The sequence below is a fragment of the Orbicella faveolata genome, unplaced genomic scaffold (genome assembly GCF_042242905.1).
Source record: "Orbicella faveolata isolate gen_17 unplaced genomic scaffold, um_ofav_v1 contig_1, whole genome shotgun sequence".
NCBI classification, from domain to species: domain Eukaryota; kingdom Metazoa; phylum Cnidaria; class Anthozoa; order Scleractinia; family Merulinidae; genus Orbicella; species Orbicella faveolata.
This window is the reverse complement of record NW_028301536.1, coordinates 23,792,337-23,806,814: the sequence shown is the minus strand read 5'-3', so window position 1 is coordinate 23,806,814 and position 14,478 is coordinate 23,792,337. Positions and strand designations below refer to the sequence as shown.

Below are 14,478 nucleotides of genomic sequence, written 5' to 3'. Positions count from 1 at the left end.
CCTTCCTTCCAAACAAGGTTGATTTTCCTATGTCTAAGACTATGCAGATCACAGTACCTACCATACATTGAACTAGGAGGCCGGAGATATCACAGAGTTATCGCTAGATGCATATGAAATAGAATTGAAATAAAAACCCTAAAAAGCACTTGAATTGTATCTCCTGACATTTTCTCCAAACACCCTACCCAAACAAGAACCTCGATATGGTCTTGAATACCTCCAAATGGAATGAACGCAATGGAAAATTTCCATCACCATGTCTAATTTCCACGAAGGACATTGTGTCCATTGTGACAGTGCAATTGCAAGTTTGACATACCCAAAAGACTTTCTAGAATACTACTGACAACAAGAATGTTTCATGATATACAGTCAAAGGACTACCTTGGACATTCCAAAAAGCCGTCGTATACAAGAATGGGCTCTCATCGATTCAGTAGTTCAGTATGTGACGTTTTGCAGCTGCTTAAAATTGAGGCGTTTTGATCTTAATTTAATTTAAACAGCACAACTCTCATTTAATAAATATCAGCGGTAAGTTTATGTTTTCAATGTCATTATTGCAGGGAATATACAATCTAGTTTAGTAGGATGAGAGGAGAATAAGCTAACCAATGACCCTAAGGTGAAGCATTTCAACACCAGTTTTGGTCGCACTTGTGCCAGAATTTCAGTTAGTAGAGAGTCACATGTAATACGCATCAGCATGCTCGCCTCCCTCCCCTTCCACTGAGATCCTTGAACAGGGTTAATTTTGCATCCAAGATGGTTTTAGAATTCAAAATGTCCCGTGCACCAGAGGTTGAGCGAGGAGCCATGTTGAGGTTCCAATTGGCCGGCCTTCAAGTCCGATTTAATTAATTTGCGGTTCAACTTGCCGCCATGGAGTCTTTCCATACTACAATTTAAAACCTTCAGAAAAACTGTGACAAATATGAATGTTTTTAAATTTCCTTTATTGGAATACTTATTGGAACAAATTATACATCAAAATGCCCCTAGAAACACAAATAACAATAGGAATCACTGATTCATCATTTCTATTGCAACCACTCATCCCCGAAAAACAAGTGTCAAGTTACCATTTGTAAGCTTACCTAAAAATTAATGAGCGCAGTCGTTACATTTGCATGAAACAAAAACAAGTTTTAAAACTCAGCGGTCTTATTTATAACTAGCTATTGTCCGTGAGACTAAAAAAAGTTCAAAACTTCTGTACCGCACTGAGACTTTACAGAATTTAAGATTAGAAATTGTAGCAACTAAAAGAATTATAAACGAAACTGTAACAAATAAGCTTGCATTTTAACCAAAAAAGCAGAAAAAGCATTAAGCTTATTTGCATTAAATTCGTCGTAATCCAGGTCTTCGCTCAATTCAACATTGAACATTGGAGAAACCGCAGAAAATACATATACACACAAATTATCTATAATACATGGATTTAGCCAAGCCTAAAAGCGTAGCTCCTGGGCCGGGTTGTTCAAAGTTCGATTAATTTTGAATAATCTCAAATCACACAAAACAAAAGCAGTGAAAAACATTTTTATACACGAAAAACTTATACTTAAGTTAACTTTTAATCCTGGGTTAGCTTTAACCGGATTCCAAACAACTATTTACAACAAGTTAACCTGACATGAGCCGGCGATCCAACCGACAGCCAGCACTTGATCAGCGATCAACTTTAAAAAAACATCTGACCTCGATGAGCTCTAAACTTGATATGGTCACTTGACACTGGTCAGTGGATACCTTGTTTTGATAGGTGTCAGTTGACCATAACATGGATGTCCAATATCAAAGAAGTACGCTATAAACCAAGGCTGCATGTCGCTGTCAACCTATTACTAATAGTAATTGGACCGAGTGGAGTACAATTCAGGAAGTAATCGCGTGAGTCATTTCAAAATCGGACGAGCGCGAAGCGCGAGGCCCATTTGAAATTACGAGCACGATTACTCCCTGAATTGGCCACTTTCGATATATTAAGATTCAGCTTGGCAGTGAGGCTTAGAGGACACAAACAAAGGAGATTGAATGACCATGTTCATTCATTTCGTTTGTTTGTGTCCCCTAGGCCTCACTATCAAGCTGAATTTTAATATGTCGAAAGTGGCTTATTGTACTGCATGAGGTCCAATTACTAATTAATCGTATCTATAACAAATTTCGGAGATGTCTTTTGTGAACTTATTTTCATCGAAAACGTCTTTGGTGCTTTTCATAAGTTTTGAAAACTGTATGAAACATCGCGAAGAAAGCCAGTAAAGCGCGTGTAATTGACGTGCAAATCACGTGGGTATCCATTTAGAAAAAGTTCATGTTGGATACCTGTAACTGGACACCCAGGTGATCGCGCGCTGATTACGTGAAAAATAGGCGCGCCGAGAACCAATCACGAAAGACAATTTTGTTATAGATAAGATTAGCTGTAATATGGCCGCCCACAATCTTGCGCGACTCCACCGTCGTCGTCGTGCGTACGCGCCCACGAGCAATACCGCTAGCCATGATAACCATGAGAAAATCAATTCATGGGTTTCCTGTACTTTCTTATAAGAGTATGGTGCGCCGCTTGGCGGCCCTTCGTGCCGCCGGAGCTCCGCTATAAAGTGGTGAAAAATATACACTTAGATCACTATTGACTGAAAAGTACCCACTTACTCTTCATCCAAACCTTAGCTTCGAAAAAACGAAGACAGCGCTTGTCCTTTCCACCTTAAGCTGAAAATTTCACTGATTCCAAAATTTCTGTTCGTATTTCCACAGCATAAAACCTTTCATCCAAATCCAAAAAAATATATATCGGATTATAGTTTCAGTTCCGACCTGCATCATAATCCAGCATACAACAACGTAAAACAACGCAGAACGACTCAGTGATCTTGAGAGTGCGGAAAAACCTTTAATTTGTCAGTATCGCCATACACGGACTGTTAGAAGCACCACTTCCGTGAACCAGCGCTGGCTTGTTCCACCTCAAGGTAACGCTTTCGCTGGTTTCAGTGATTTCTCTCGGTATTTCCACAATACTCATCACTAGAAATTCTCATTCCAAAACACCTTCTCTCCAAGTATATATTTGTAAGTCATACTTATAATTCCCGGCATCATAATCAAAGCGTGAAACACCGCCAAATGATGGTGGTTTCATTCATTTGTTTTTATTCACTTTTTAAAAATACATATCAAAAGTTACAAAGTAGAATATTTAATGGCACTTACAATATCAAAATTTTACTAAAAATGCTAAATTAAAATTACTAAATAGACAAGAATTTGAAAAGTCTACATTGCTAATTTATATCTAAAACTAATTCTATTAAGAAAGGTATTTTTAAAACGTTTAGTATATATTTTCGGAAATTGTCCACAACATAGAATTTCCAATCTGATAAGTCTGAGACACATACATCGCCCGTCTCAGTCAAAACTCATTCAAACCATAGCCCTGACATGCCGACTAAGACTCAAGTTAAATGGCTCCTTTGTGTTTTAATTTACAGTATTTCCCTAATTGTTATTTGAAATCTTCAAAGAGGAAGAGAAATAAAGAGAAGAAGAGGAACTTTGCGTTGTAAAACATTAATTAATCGTTTCGATTTTATACTTGAATTTGATAAAATCAATGATCTGTAGTGGTGGTGAGCTATTTTGGAGCTTACATTTATAAATATGATGGCGCAAGAAGAGAAGAGTATAATTCAATTTCTTTGTTAGAGTGTTGATGCAGAGAAAAAGCCAAAGAGAACATCTTCAGCGTTTAGAATGAAATTAGAACAATTATTTACATTAAACCATTGTAATACTTCTTGAGTACAGTATTTTGTGAACTGGCACGCAATAAAGGTATGATCTATGGAGTCTGATTCCCTGCAATAAACGCAATTGCTATCTGGTTTGATGTTAAATCGGAACAGTTCCTTCTTTGTGACAACAACTCTGTGAATGAATTTGAAGTGAAATTTTCTTAACTTGTTTTCCTTGCATACTTTTCGGGCCGACCTAAATATGTTTCCCAAATTTGTTTTGTCCTCTGTAATACTTTTGTTCCATCGCCTTGGGCCTGCATGCTGATCATTATATTTCCGATGAATACTTAGCCAATAGAAGTCTTTTGACTTTGCATTAAGCAAATTTATATTTACATTTTCAGTTAGACGGAAGGATTCCGGGTCCTCATGACTAATACTTTCAGATGTTAAATCCTTGGATTTTACTTTTGTCAGGAGGTTACGTGGAATAGCAGAAATAACTTGGTAATAGTGCAGGAAGGAAGTTTTCTTCAACGAATATTTGCGCTAAAAGACTGGAAAGGGGAGGACTTCTCCCTTCTCATCTAAAAGATTTACAATTCTATTAATGCCTCTCGTAAACCACTGGTTTACGAAACATTTTTCTTGAAGGAATGATTCCTTGCAGAAAAAAGTTTTACGTTCGATACAAATCTCCCCATTATTAAATAAGATTGTATCTCCCTCATCACATCCGTAGAGTCTTCAGTTCATGAAAATACAGGATGTCCTTGTAAAATAGGGGCATATTTTCTAAGTCCTTTACGTGATAATTACACGTCAAAAGAAACCGAAGTCCTCCATAAGCTCTTAAAAAAATGATCGGGAGCAAATTGCCAATTTGATTGACCATTTTGCAATAGTCTCGGAGCACATGCTAACCTCAACGCTTTCGTCATTGTTTCGATGTCTGTCATACGCAGCCCACCGTTGTCATAATCCTAGTATAATCCCTCTCTTTTTATTTTTGTCCCTTTTATTTTTCCACACAAAACAAATCAGCCTTCTCTTTACGTTGCTGGCAATATCGTTTGGTACATTGATGTTCCAAGCTGAATATATTAAAGATGATATCCCAAGCGCCTTGATTATCATGGTTTTAAGCCGCAAATCGCAAAAAAGTATAAGAACGTTCAGCCTCAGCTCCAAAATTAGACGTTCTTATATGAGAAGAGTGTATTCAATTATGCAAGAGGGTAATCGGTCATTGTAAAACGCAAACAATACACTTAAAAAGTCTGCCATCTGCATTCTGCATTTTGCCCTCAGTCTGCATTCAACCCTCAGTCTGCAGTCCGCACAGTCCGTAGTAATCGTTTTCGTTACGCCGACCGCGAAGGTAATGGCTCCGTCAATCCCAAGCCCAGTCATCCCACTGTCCACTCAATGCCGTGTATGCCGTGTAAGCGCACGCCAGCTCAAGTATGTTGACATGGTAAAATGCCTTTCCAAACTCCAGCGGTTTCCCAGCAGATGTTGTTTCCCTTCCTTCCAAAACTAATAGATTTAAGTTCCACTTTTGACCTAGTAAATGTACAATCCCGATGATAATTACTGCTTAATCTACAATCTCCTTTTCAGAAGGGCAACGCCCAAAGGAATGGCACACAATAACAGGCGAAATGAGACTCTTTTTATGCAACATTGCTCAAATCACTGAACAGTGAAGATGGCAATTCGCCGCTGAGTTTTTTTAAAGCTTCCTCGTCTTGATAGGCGTCCGAATGTGAAAAGTCAAACGCCTTCGTCTTGTCAAGAGACAGAACAGAAAAACGAGTCCTACAAATGTTGCGTAGCAATCGACAAGAATTTTCCACCATTACAAGCCGTTACAAAGCAAGGAACTTGCTCTCTCGAAAGATGGAAGGGTTCTAAGGACGTAAAAAGACGAGATGAAACATACGTTCATTTTGGCGTACACCGAATATTGGATCAATATGCCACGAAGGTGATTCGCCTAAGAACGCGATTACTAAAGATAAACTCACGGCTGCCAAGATGCTCCGACGACCTGTGCAGTTACTTCGCAGACGGCTAAAACCGTGTAGAACGTATCAACACGATGATGGTCAAATGTCCTACGACGAGCTGCTTTCTATCCAACAAAACATGGATCAGTTGCGCCCATTCACGGTACGAGACAAAATGATGGAACTGAGAGATTTAAATGGCCGGGGAAAAAAAATCAACCGTAGAAAGACTGGAAACATTAACATAACGTCTTACATCGCCACGTTTGAAGTTCAAAGGAAAGCAAATGGTAATAAACGCGCTTCCACGGAAAAACAGGCCCTGAAGAGACAGATGTGCGTGTTCGAGGGCGTTTTTACGAGGCTTTATACTACCATTTTTATCACTACTATCGCAACACTCACCCCAAGCGAAGAATGGTTATTTGTGAAGAAACTGAGCGCACTATTGTTGTTGACGACCTAGCTCTGACGTGTTTTAGGGAACATTTAACCCGTCAAGATGACATGAATACATGGATGCTATAAATCTTGATAGACACTTTTATGATGTTGTTTTTACATAAGAAAAAGCGTTCATTTTCAAGTTTTAAAAACAGAAAGAAAATGAACTCGCAGCTTGTTCAGAGTCTGCCATGAGAACCTTTCGCGGGTGTGATCAATTATTTTCCTGTTTATTCAGTTGTAAAAACAAAACAAAAAAACCCTCGAGTTTTCGATAATTTGGTCGTAGTTTGAGGAGGTTTAAGGTACAAAATTAAATTAAACATTATTTTGTGAAGGTTCCTATTACAGCTATTTAAATTTACTGGTTTGGATTGTAGATAACACTCACTCCAGTAAGTTCTATAAGCGTCAGTGATTACCAAAGTAGCAAACCAGACGAAGAGCCAAGGAATCATGAAACACTGCAAATGACGAGTGTTTCATTTCTTGTTAGTGGTGGCCGGCGGGGGCAATATAACCTGAACTTGTAATCCGTGCTTTGTTTTTTTGTCTGTTTTGTTTTTCCCTGGTAGGTCACTTTTTAGTAATAAATGCATAAATAGATACAACGGATATTTATTCAAAGAGAAATTGTCTAAAGTTTCTTATCTCTCATCTCTAAGTGTATTTCTCTAGCATACTTGATTAATTAACTGACATTTTAGAGAACGAAGCTTATGTTTTGTCAATCGCTTCAAGTGACTGAAGTATTATTTTAATAGTACGTGCAATAACAATAATAATATTTACATTTTTAAAGGGCGTATTTCTCAACTCCATGCGCCTAAACAGCAAATAACTAAATAAATGAAATAGAACAAACAACTAAGTAACTAAATTTTGCGATACTGGACCTAAAATTGACAGTTAAAGGCACAGTGTCCCTCCTGATTATCGAAAGTTCGCCTTTTTTAATATTGATGTCATATTGCCAAATGCTACCAATGATACAAGTAAATTGGATAAAAAGATTCTACACAGTAAAATTGAAAAGAACAAGCTCTTGGGGAAAATAGCGCAGCATCCCAAGTATGGAAGTGGATAACAGTTCATCATTTTGATTTTGTGACAGGATGGCAAGAGATCAAAATTGGCAGGCTGGTGGAAAATTTTGTTTTGGTTGGTTGGTTGGTTTGTTTGTGTTATTTTCGTTTCATCATCCTCGGCGTTTTCTTCTTTATTTTGCAAAATAATATTAGCAAACTCACAGCAGTAGTTATTAAAACACGATCATCCGGGCAAAGTCATTTCAAAAGCGTGCTCTGAGTCATATCAAACACATCACCAGTCTGTTGCCGCACAAGAAAAAATACAATATGCCGTGCATTATATTAGGTCTCGTCCACACTACGCCGGAGATATTTGAAAATGCAGCTTTATTTCTACAGTTAGGCCTACAGTCCACACTAATCCATCACCAAAACGGAGCTTTTCAAAACGTTCTTCAAACCGGAGGAATCCGAAAACCAAGGTTTGCGTTTTAGTGTGGAAGTAAAACATTTTGAAAACGGAGCTTTTCGAAAACGATCACGACACGATCATATGATTCCCTCGACCGAGTTTTCCCCAAACGCAAAATCCAAAATGACCGGTGATTTTAAATTTCTCCGGGATAGTGTGAGTGGAAGGAAAACATTTGATTCCTTTTCAGAGCGAAAACATCGTTTTTCAAATTTCTCCGAAGTACTGTGGACGTCGCCTTAAGTAGTGACATTTCTCAGCTTATTGACAATGAAAATTAGCCAATGAGCGCGCGAGAATTTCTGCAGTTATCGTAAAAAAATGTTTGGAGTGTTGGTTTCATGTCAGAACCAAGTACTCAATGGCGCACCCAGAGGTGCTAAAAGCAGGAGGAAGGGTGGAAGTGATTTTCAGACCTTTGGCATCGAGTCCTTATGACCACAAGTTAGACCGACACGGTGTCTGTCGGTCAGGCAGACGAAAGAGTTAAGAAAATTAACTACCCACACCTTTTACTGTACGTGATGTATCATACCTTACAAGGCTATTCATCTGAGCGACGAATGGTTTTATAACACTACAATCAAAGCTATCCACGATATTTTATTAGGTTTTTTTTTTCTTCGTTTTTGAAAACCAGGAAATTTCCACCTATAGGATCACTTGGGGCTGTGTGAGATATAGAACTATCAAGACAATTAACTTACGCACGGTCAGTCAGATCCTCCTCCCTTTTAAATCTTGGACGAGACGACAAACGGTCTGTTATTGATACCGTTGGATTACCCCCCGGATACCGCAAAATTCTAAACCCTACATTCACAGACCTTTTCAACTCTTCCATCATTGATATCAGGTCCAGCGTCTGCCAGCACTCGTTAAGAATAACCAGCAGGCGTTGAAGCTGCGGCACGTATCCGCCACCAGGGATTACCATGAGGCTCTCTGAAGTTTCTGGGACACTGACTGGCATCCAGCTCCACATAACAAATTTAATTTTGTCTGGAATTCCGGACACCAGTCTTTTTATTCGCTTTTCAACAACATCGGCAACCGCATACCTTAAGACCGTCTTGGCTACAAACACAGCAAACAATGAATAGTTTCCTTAAAAAAATGGTACAAAAAGAACATAGATCAGCGGTTTTTCTTAAACGTACTGCTGTGCTAAATGTAAAGAAAACAACATAGGGAGATTAGCGGGCAGTTTTGTAGGATCGGACGGGTTACTGTGAGCAGGTCGGGAAAAGCTGCCCAAACGCGCTTGGTACAAGCTTCCGTGAGCACGGGGAAATCGACATTTTCAAGGACATTTCATGGCATGATAAATATGTCTTCTTATTGACTACGTTAGGTGAGAAATTGGAGATGGGGAGTTAATGATTGCAAACGTACCACGCTTTTCAGATACGTGAGAAATGTTACCAAAAAGTGACGTACACGCAAGGCTAGCGCAAAATCTTGGAAAGTTTTCTTTTAAACGAAAGTTGGACATTGGTATCGTTGTTTCTGTTTTCGCCCTTCTCATAATAATCCATCCCAACCCCAGACTGTACTACTCTTGCTCGTTTATTCTCCAACACTTGCTAGGATATTACGAATTCATAACCACCAATCATTTTACAACTATACTCCAGCCCCCCTGTTCACAGAACTAAACACGATTACATTTATCTTGGAATGAAAGAAATGGAAACTCGGTAAATATATTGATGTTTAGCCAAATATAACGAAATTACGTTGGAGGCAAGGTCAGGTTCACGTTCATATAAAGTAGGAAATATTTTATTTTCATTGTCACCAACCTTGGTTGTGTATCCACCTCTCTATGACCGCTGACAAAGCTGTCTCATTGTTCACCATTTCATTCTGCGCCTCCCGTTCTATCCTTTGAACCCTTCTTTTATTCAGTGTCTCCAACCAAGATAGTCGTGATAACCGTGAGTCTAACTCGACGTAAGCCTGTTCTTCCCATTCAAATACAGTCACATCGCTCTTTGAGCTGAAACCTTTAAAAAACCTCTCAATCCCTTCTGTATGATGATTCTTTTCATAAGTAATAATCAGAACGGCAACATTACTATGAAAGGTTGTGGGACGAGGATCAGTAGTTTTCCTCAGTTTCTCTATCTCTTGTAAAGGAAGAGCGGGCCGTAGCGATCTGACAGGTTGCGGTTTCTGCATTTTCTGCGCTTTCTACAGCAATTCTACCAGGTCATATAGCTGTAAAGCCTCAAGAACGTCTTTCAATAACTTCACAGGAGTGTCAGGAAATAATTTGAAAATATTGATCGATTCGTGAAAAGGGCCTTTGATGCCAAATGATTTATAAATATGTCTCCCAGCAACTTGGTCGCCAGCTAGTCTTGCTCTCAGTTCACTGATGACATCTTCCTTAAGATCTTTCAAGCAAATTTGAAATGGGTGATCTAAAAAAGGGGAAAAAATCCATTACTTCTTTTATAACGGAATATAACTTGTTTTACCATGCTGGATCATGATGAGTCGGGTTTTACATGATAGCGAGAAACCAAAACCAAGGGAGATAAGAAATGCAAGAATCTAGATTATAATTGACGCAATCACGCGAAACTGAAATCCAATCATTTTACTGAATTGTTGATGCATGGCATATGCGGCATCCAAAGCTGATATGTATCCCTTTTTGTCTAAGGACCAATGAAATGAGGGCCTGAGAGGGGGCTATATAAAAAATCGATTTATTCGTGATCACGGTCGATTTAGCCTGCGTTCCAGGCATAACCTGGGAAGGAGTAGGGCTGCAAAAAACGCGCGGAAGAAGGGAAGGAGCGCATTCCTCAGTCCTCTCCTCCTCCTTCTATCCCTGCTCTCGCTCTCCCTTTCCCTCATCCCTGTTTTACGCCTGCTATGAAGGCTGGGTCGATTTGGTCCTACTGCAGGTCGATTTTGGTCTGTCTCAGCAAGTTGTCGACCAAAAACAACCTTCAAGACGAAAACAGTACACACTGAACAATATAAACAGAAAGCAAGAATGTCATTCATTTGTTCTTACTGGCACCAGTAATACAACAACGGGTGGGAAAAATTTCAGTGCCACATAAACGAGCAGTTCCCAAAGAATAGAACAAAGTTGTCCTCAAATAAGAAGAAAAAATAAGATACAATATGGTCGATTTGTTGAGCCATTTTGAGAGGGAATAATGGAACAACAGGACTATAGCTGTCAGGAGAACCCCAATTTTTGGTCTTGTCCATCAGTGAGCTATTACACGTAACAAAGAAAATCCGAATAAAGAGAATGCTTAACTAGATCCGAGGGGGCTCCCAAATAAAAAGGACAGGGGTGCCAAGATCCTGTTTTGTGGGCGTAGCTTGAAAATATTTTCACCCTAAGAGGTAACAATTCTAAAACAACACATAATTTCTGGTCATATTTATATTTTTTTTTAGCTCAATACCCTAAAAGGTACCACAAAAGCTCCTGGTGTGGACCTGAATACTCTAAGAGGTACCAAAACCATGTTTTTAACCCCTAAAAGGTATGACGAGCACCCTCGTCCTTTTTATATTGGAGTCCGCCTGCCCTGGGTAATAGATGCGATCATTACAGAGAAACATTATACTTTATCTTAACAATAAATGACAAATAAATTAAATTACGGTTAGTAAAATCTTAACTACCACACTCTTGCTAAGGTCAACGAGCAACAACAATCTTTATTTCGTGCCCAGAAAAATTTTACAATAAAAATAAATACATGCAATGTGAAAAAATAACAATGAAAAACAGAGCACAGCCACTTAGAAATAGCTAAGGCTAATCGAGTTAAGTGGCTGGGCCAAGCCGAAAAAATATCGCAATAAAGTTACAGAATATAAGAAAAAGAAAACAGGACACGATTTCATTCACACACACACACAGACACAGACACACATACAGAGAACGAAAAAGAAAAAAATGAATGTGCACACAAAAAAATGAAAAATTAAAGTACATCAATGTACCAGTCAGTAGTTGGAGATAATCAATTCTTCCACATAAAACGACTCTCATTTTGTATGTCATAAGGAAGCTAGATTGTTTTTGAATTTTGGTGGAGTGGAATTTATTACCTTCCATTATGTCAATAAAAAAATATATTTAACTGCACTGCCACAGCCTTTTTATGGCTATGTAGACTCCAGAAACAGACTGAAATGTAAATAAAAATATAATGCATAAATCTCACACTTAAGCTCGCTTACCACTCTCTTGCTCTTGCCAAAACAATCTCCTCTGTACATTTCCTACCACTGCAATCTCCCTTCTTAGTTTTTCGATTTCTCCCTCTAGAAACTGCCTTTCCAAATTCCATTTGTTTTCTGCATGTTTCAGTTTCATCAAAGTCATGTCATCCTCATTTGGCTTGAAGCAAAGAAAAGAGTCTGAGTTCCTGTGATGTCTTCCTTCCAGTCTTTCCTCTTCTTTTACATCAGACTCTGAAAGGAGTTAAATCAAAATTTATCAAATAGATTCTTCCTAGTTTACCTGACCAGACTCTCGCAGTTGATCGACCTTAGCAACACAGCGAAATCTTTCACCCAAGAGCAATAAATATTTGTTGCAGACCCAATTACATGTTTCCATCAACAACACTCGTGGGTAATGAATTGTACTAAATTAGTCACTATTCTGTTAAGTCCATTCAGTCATTTGTATGTAAATTGAGGGGGCAAAATGTCCCCTCCTATCCCCTTGTCCCACCCATCTCTCCCCTTTCATCAAATCCCTTATGTGTATAATATTGACAAGCCTACATATTAATATTATACACATTTCTTTATTTGAGAATACAAATTTCCTTTAGGCATATCATTCATATTCCCACTGAGCTAAGCTTAGTTTTGTCTGAATATTTCTACGTAGCTGCAGATAATGAAGACAAAAAGTTAAATAAATATGTTTAACACTTTACCTTCTTTTTGTAGAAGCATTCGATCAAGGTAGGCTGCCTTATACTCCTGTTCATCAATATACACGGTCACCTCGACGTCCTCCCCACTTGCCAGCTGTTTGATTTCATCAGTGACTAGGAATTCTTGAAGGCGATTCTGCAATGTTCCACTTTTGTACATGTCCCATAATTCCTTCAGAGCCGATGGTGTCTCTGCTTGCACCATGAAGCAGAGAGAGCCCTCACTGATCTCAACCAGTTTGTAATATGAAACCAAAACAACTTTGTTGAAGGCCTCCACGAATTCATCAAGACTAGAGCAGCTACGTAAAGCCATACCACTGGTAACGACCAAGAGACCTCCAGCGATCGTTCGTAAATTACAAACCAACTTAATTGCTGTTGAAACAATATTGACACAGCAGGTAAGTTATAAGAAATATAATTTGGAAATATAATAAATAACTCAGTCTGCAGTAGTAATATAATTTTGAACACTGTAAATAAACCACGATTTGCCTTCTCAGTGCTATTCCTTGTTAGGGACTACATGTACATGTATAATTGCTATAAGTACAATGGCAAGGGGTTGGAAAACCGCCAAAGAGGGGGAAGCAAATCAAAGACAGGATAACAGGGGTACTCAAAGTTAAAAGTGCTCTGACTCCATTTGACCAAGGGAGCTTCAGTTTAACCAAGTACCCAAACCAGTTTGAATTTCCAGTGGCAAATACAACAGAATATTCTGGTAGTTTTTGGAAAAGAGGACAGCAGATCATGCAAATGAGCATACAGCCTATTTTTGAGGTAAAGAAGAACAAACTTCCTGGTCAATTGACTACAGTTGAGGTATCTCATGAATCCATGGCTCGATTGACTAGACACTTCTAAGGGGAGTTCCTTCTAGGAACCAAAAAAAACTAATGCAGGTTAATCTTTTCCTTCTGCTGTCTTATAAGAGTATACTACAAAAACCACCAGACTATGGAAATTGGGCTTGAATATTAGTACAGTACAGTGACCACTACCACTTCTTTTGGCTACTCGTCCACATTCCTTTGTGTTGTTGTGAATTGACTGCAAGCATTTAGTTCAATGAAAAGGTGGTGGAAGGGAAAGAACAAAATAAATGGGTTAAAATTATTTTTCTTTACTTTTAACACATTTATCCACTTCTTTCCCTTTCCCCATATTTAGTTTGAGAGCTTTGCTTACTGAGTCAACTCAGAACAACACGAAAATATGAGGCTGCAGGGTCAGCAAAAGAAAGTAGGAGTGGTCTCTGTACAAAAATTTGAACCCATTCCATGGTTTGGTGATTTTTGTAGTAGGTAATCACATGAATAAGAGTGTATTTCAGGATTTACTTTAAAAATTCTCTCAAAATTACACAATTTGAAAGAAATTTCAGATCTCAGAAGTAGGGTAAATCCTTACTTTCTCAAGCATTCATGCAATTCCTTATTTATCATAAAAGAGTGCAAGTTAAAAATTAACAATAAATTTGTCTTCTTTCAGCCAATTAAAGTAACTTTGAGTATGTCATGAGTGTGACATAATACAGGGCTTTACAGAGCATCTAAACTGCAGGGAACCCCAACATCAAGTTCACAAAGAAGCCTGCATCTGATGGCAATCTTGCTTTCTTAGACATGTTCACTTATCAAGGATGAAGGATCCACTAAAGTTACCATATATTTACCACAAACTTTAGTACTCACACAGATCAGTATCTCAATAATTTGACTCCATGCAACCTGGTTATCTGGGTCACAAAAGGTCGGTACTTAAGAACACGTTTCCATTGTTACCGTGAGTAAGACTGTTATCTCCAAAGAGGAAGAC

General features: G+C 38.5%; 1 pseudogene across 1 annotated transcript in view; it reads right to left on the bottom strand.

The window, feature by feature from the left end:
* Positions 1-6,816: 6,816 nt before the first annotated feature.
* Positions 6,817-14,478, bottom strand: part of LOC110054612 (uncharacterized) — a 76,339-nt pseudogene continuing 68,677 nt past the window's right edge. Inside the window, exons 3-6 of the transcript XR_016201899.1 lie at positions 12,655-13,032; positions 11,945-12,178; positions 9,523-10,146; positions 6,817-8,824 (exon numbers count right to left, since the gene is read on the bottom strand). The product of XR_016201899.1 is annotated as an uncharacterized LOC110054612 (transcript). The remainder of the gene's footprint in view (positions 8,825-9,522; positions 10,147-11,944; positions 12,179-12,654; positions 13,033-14,478) is intronic.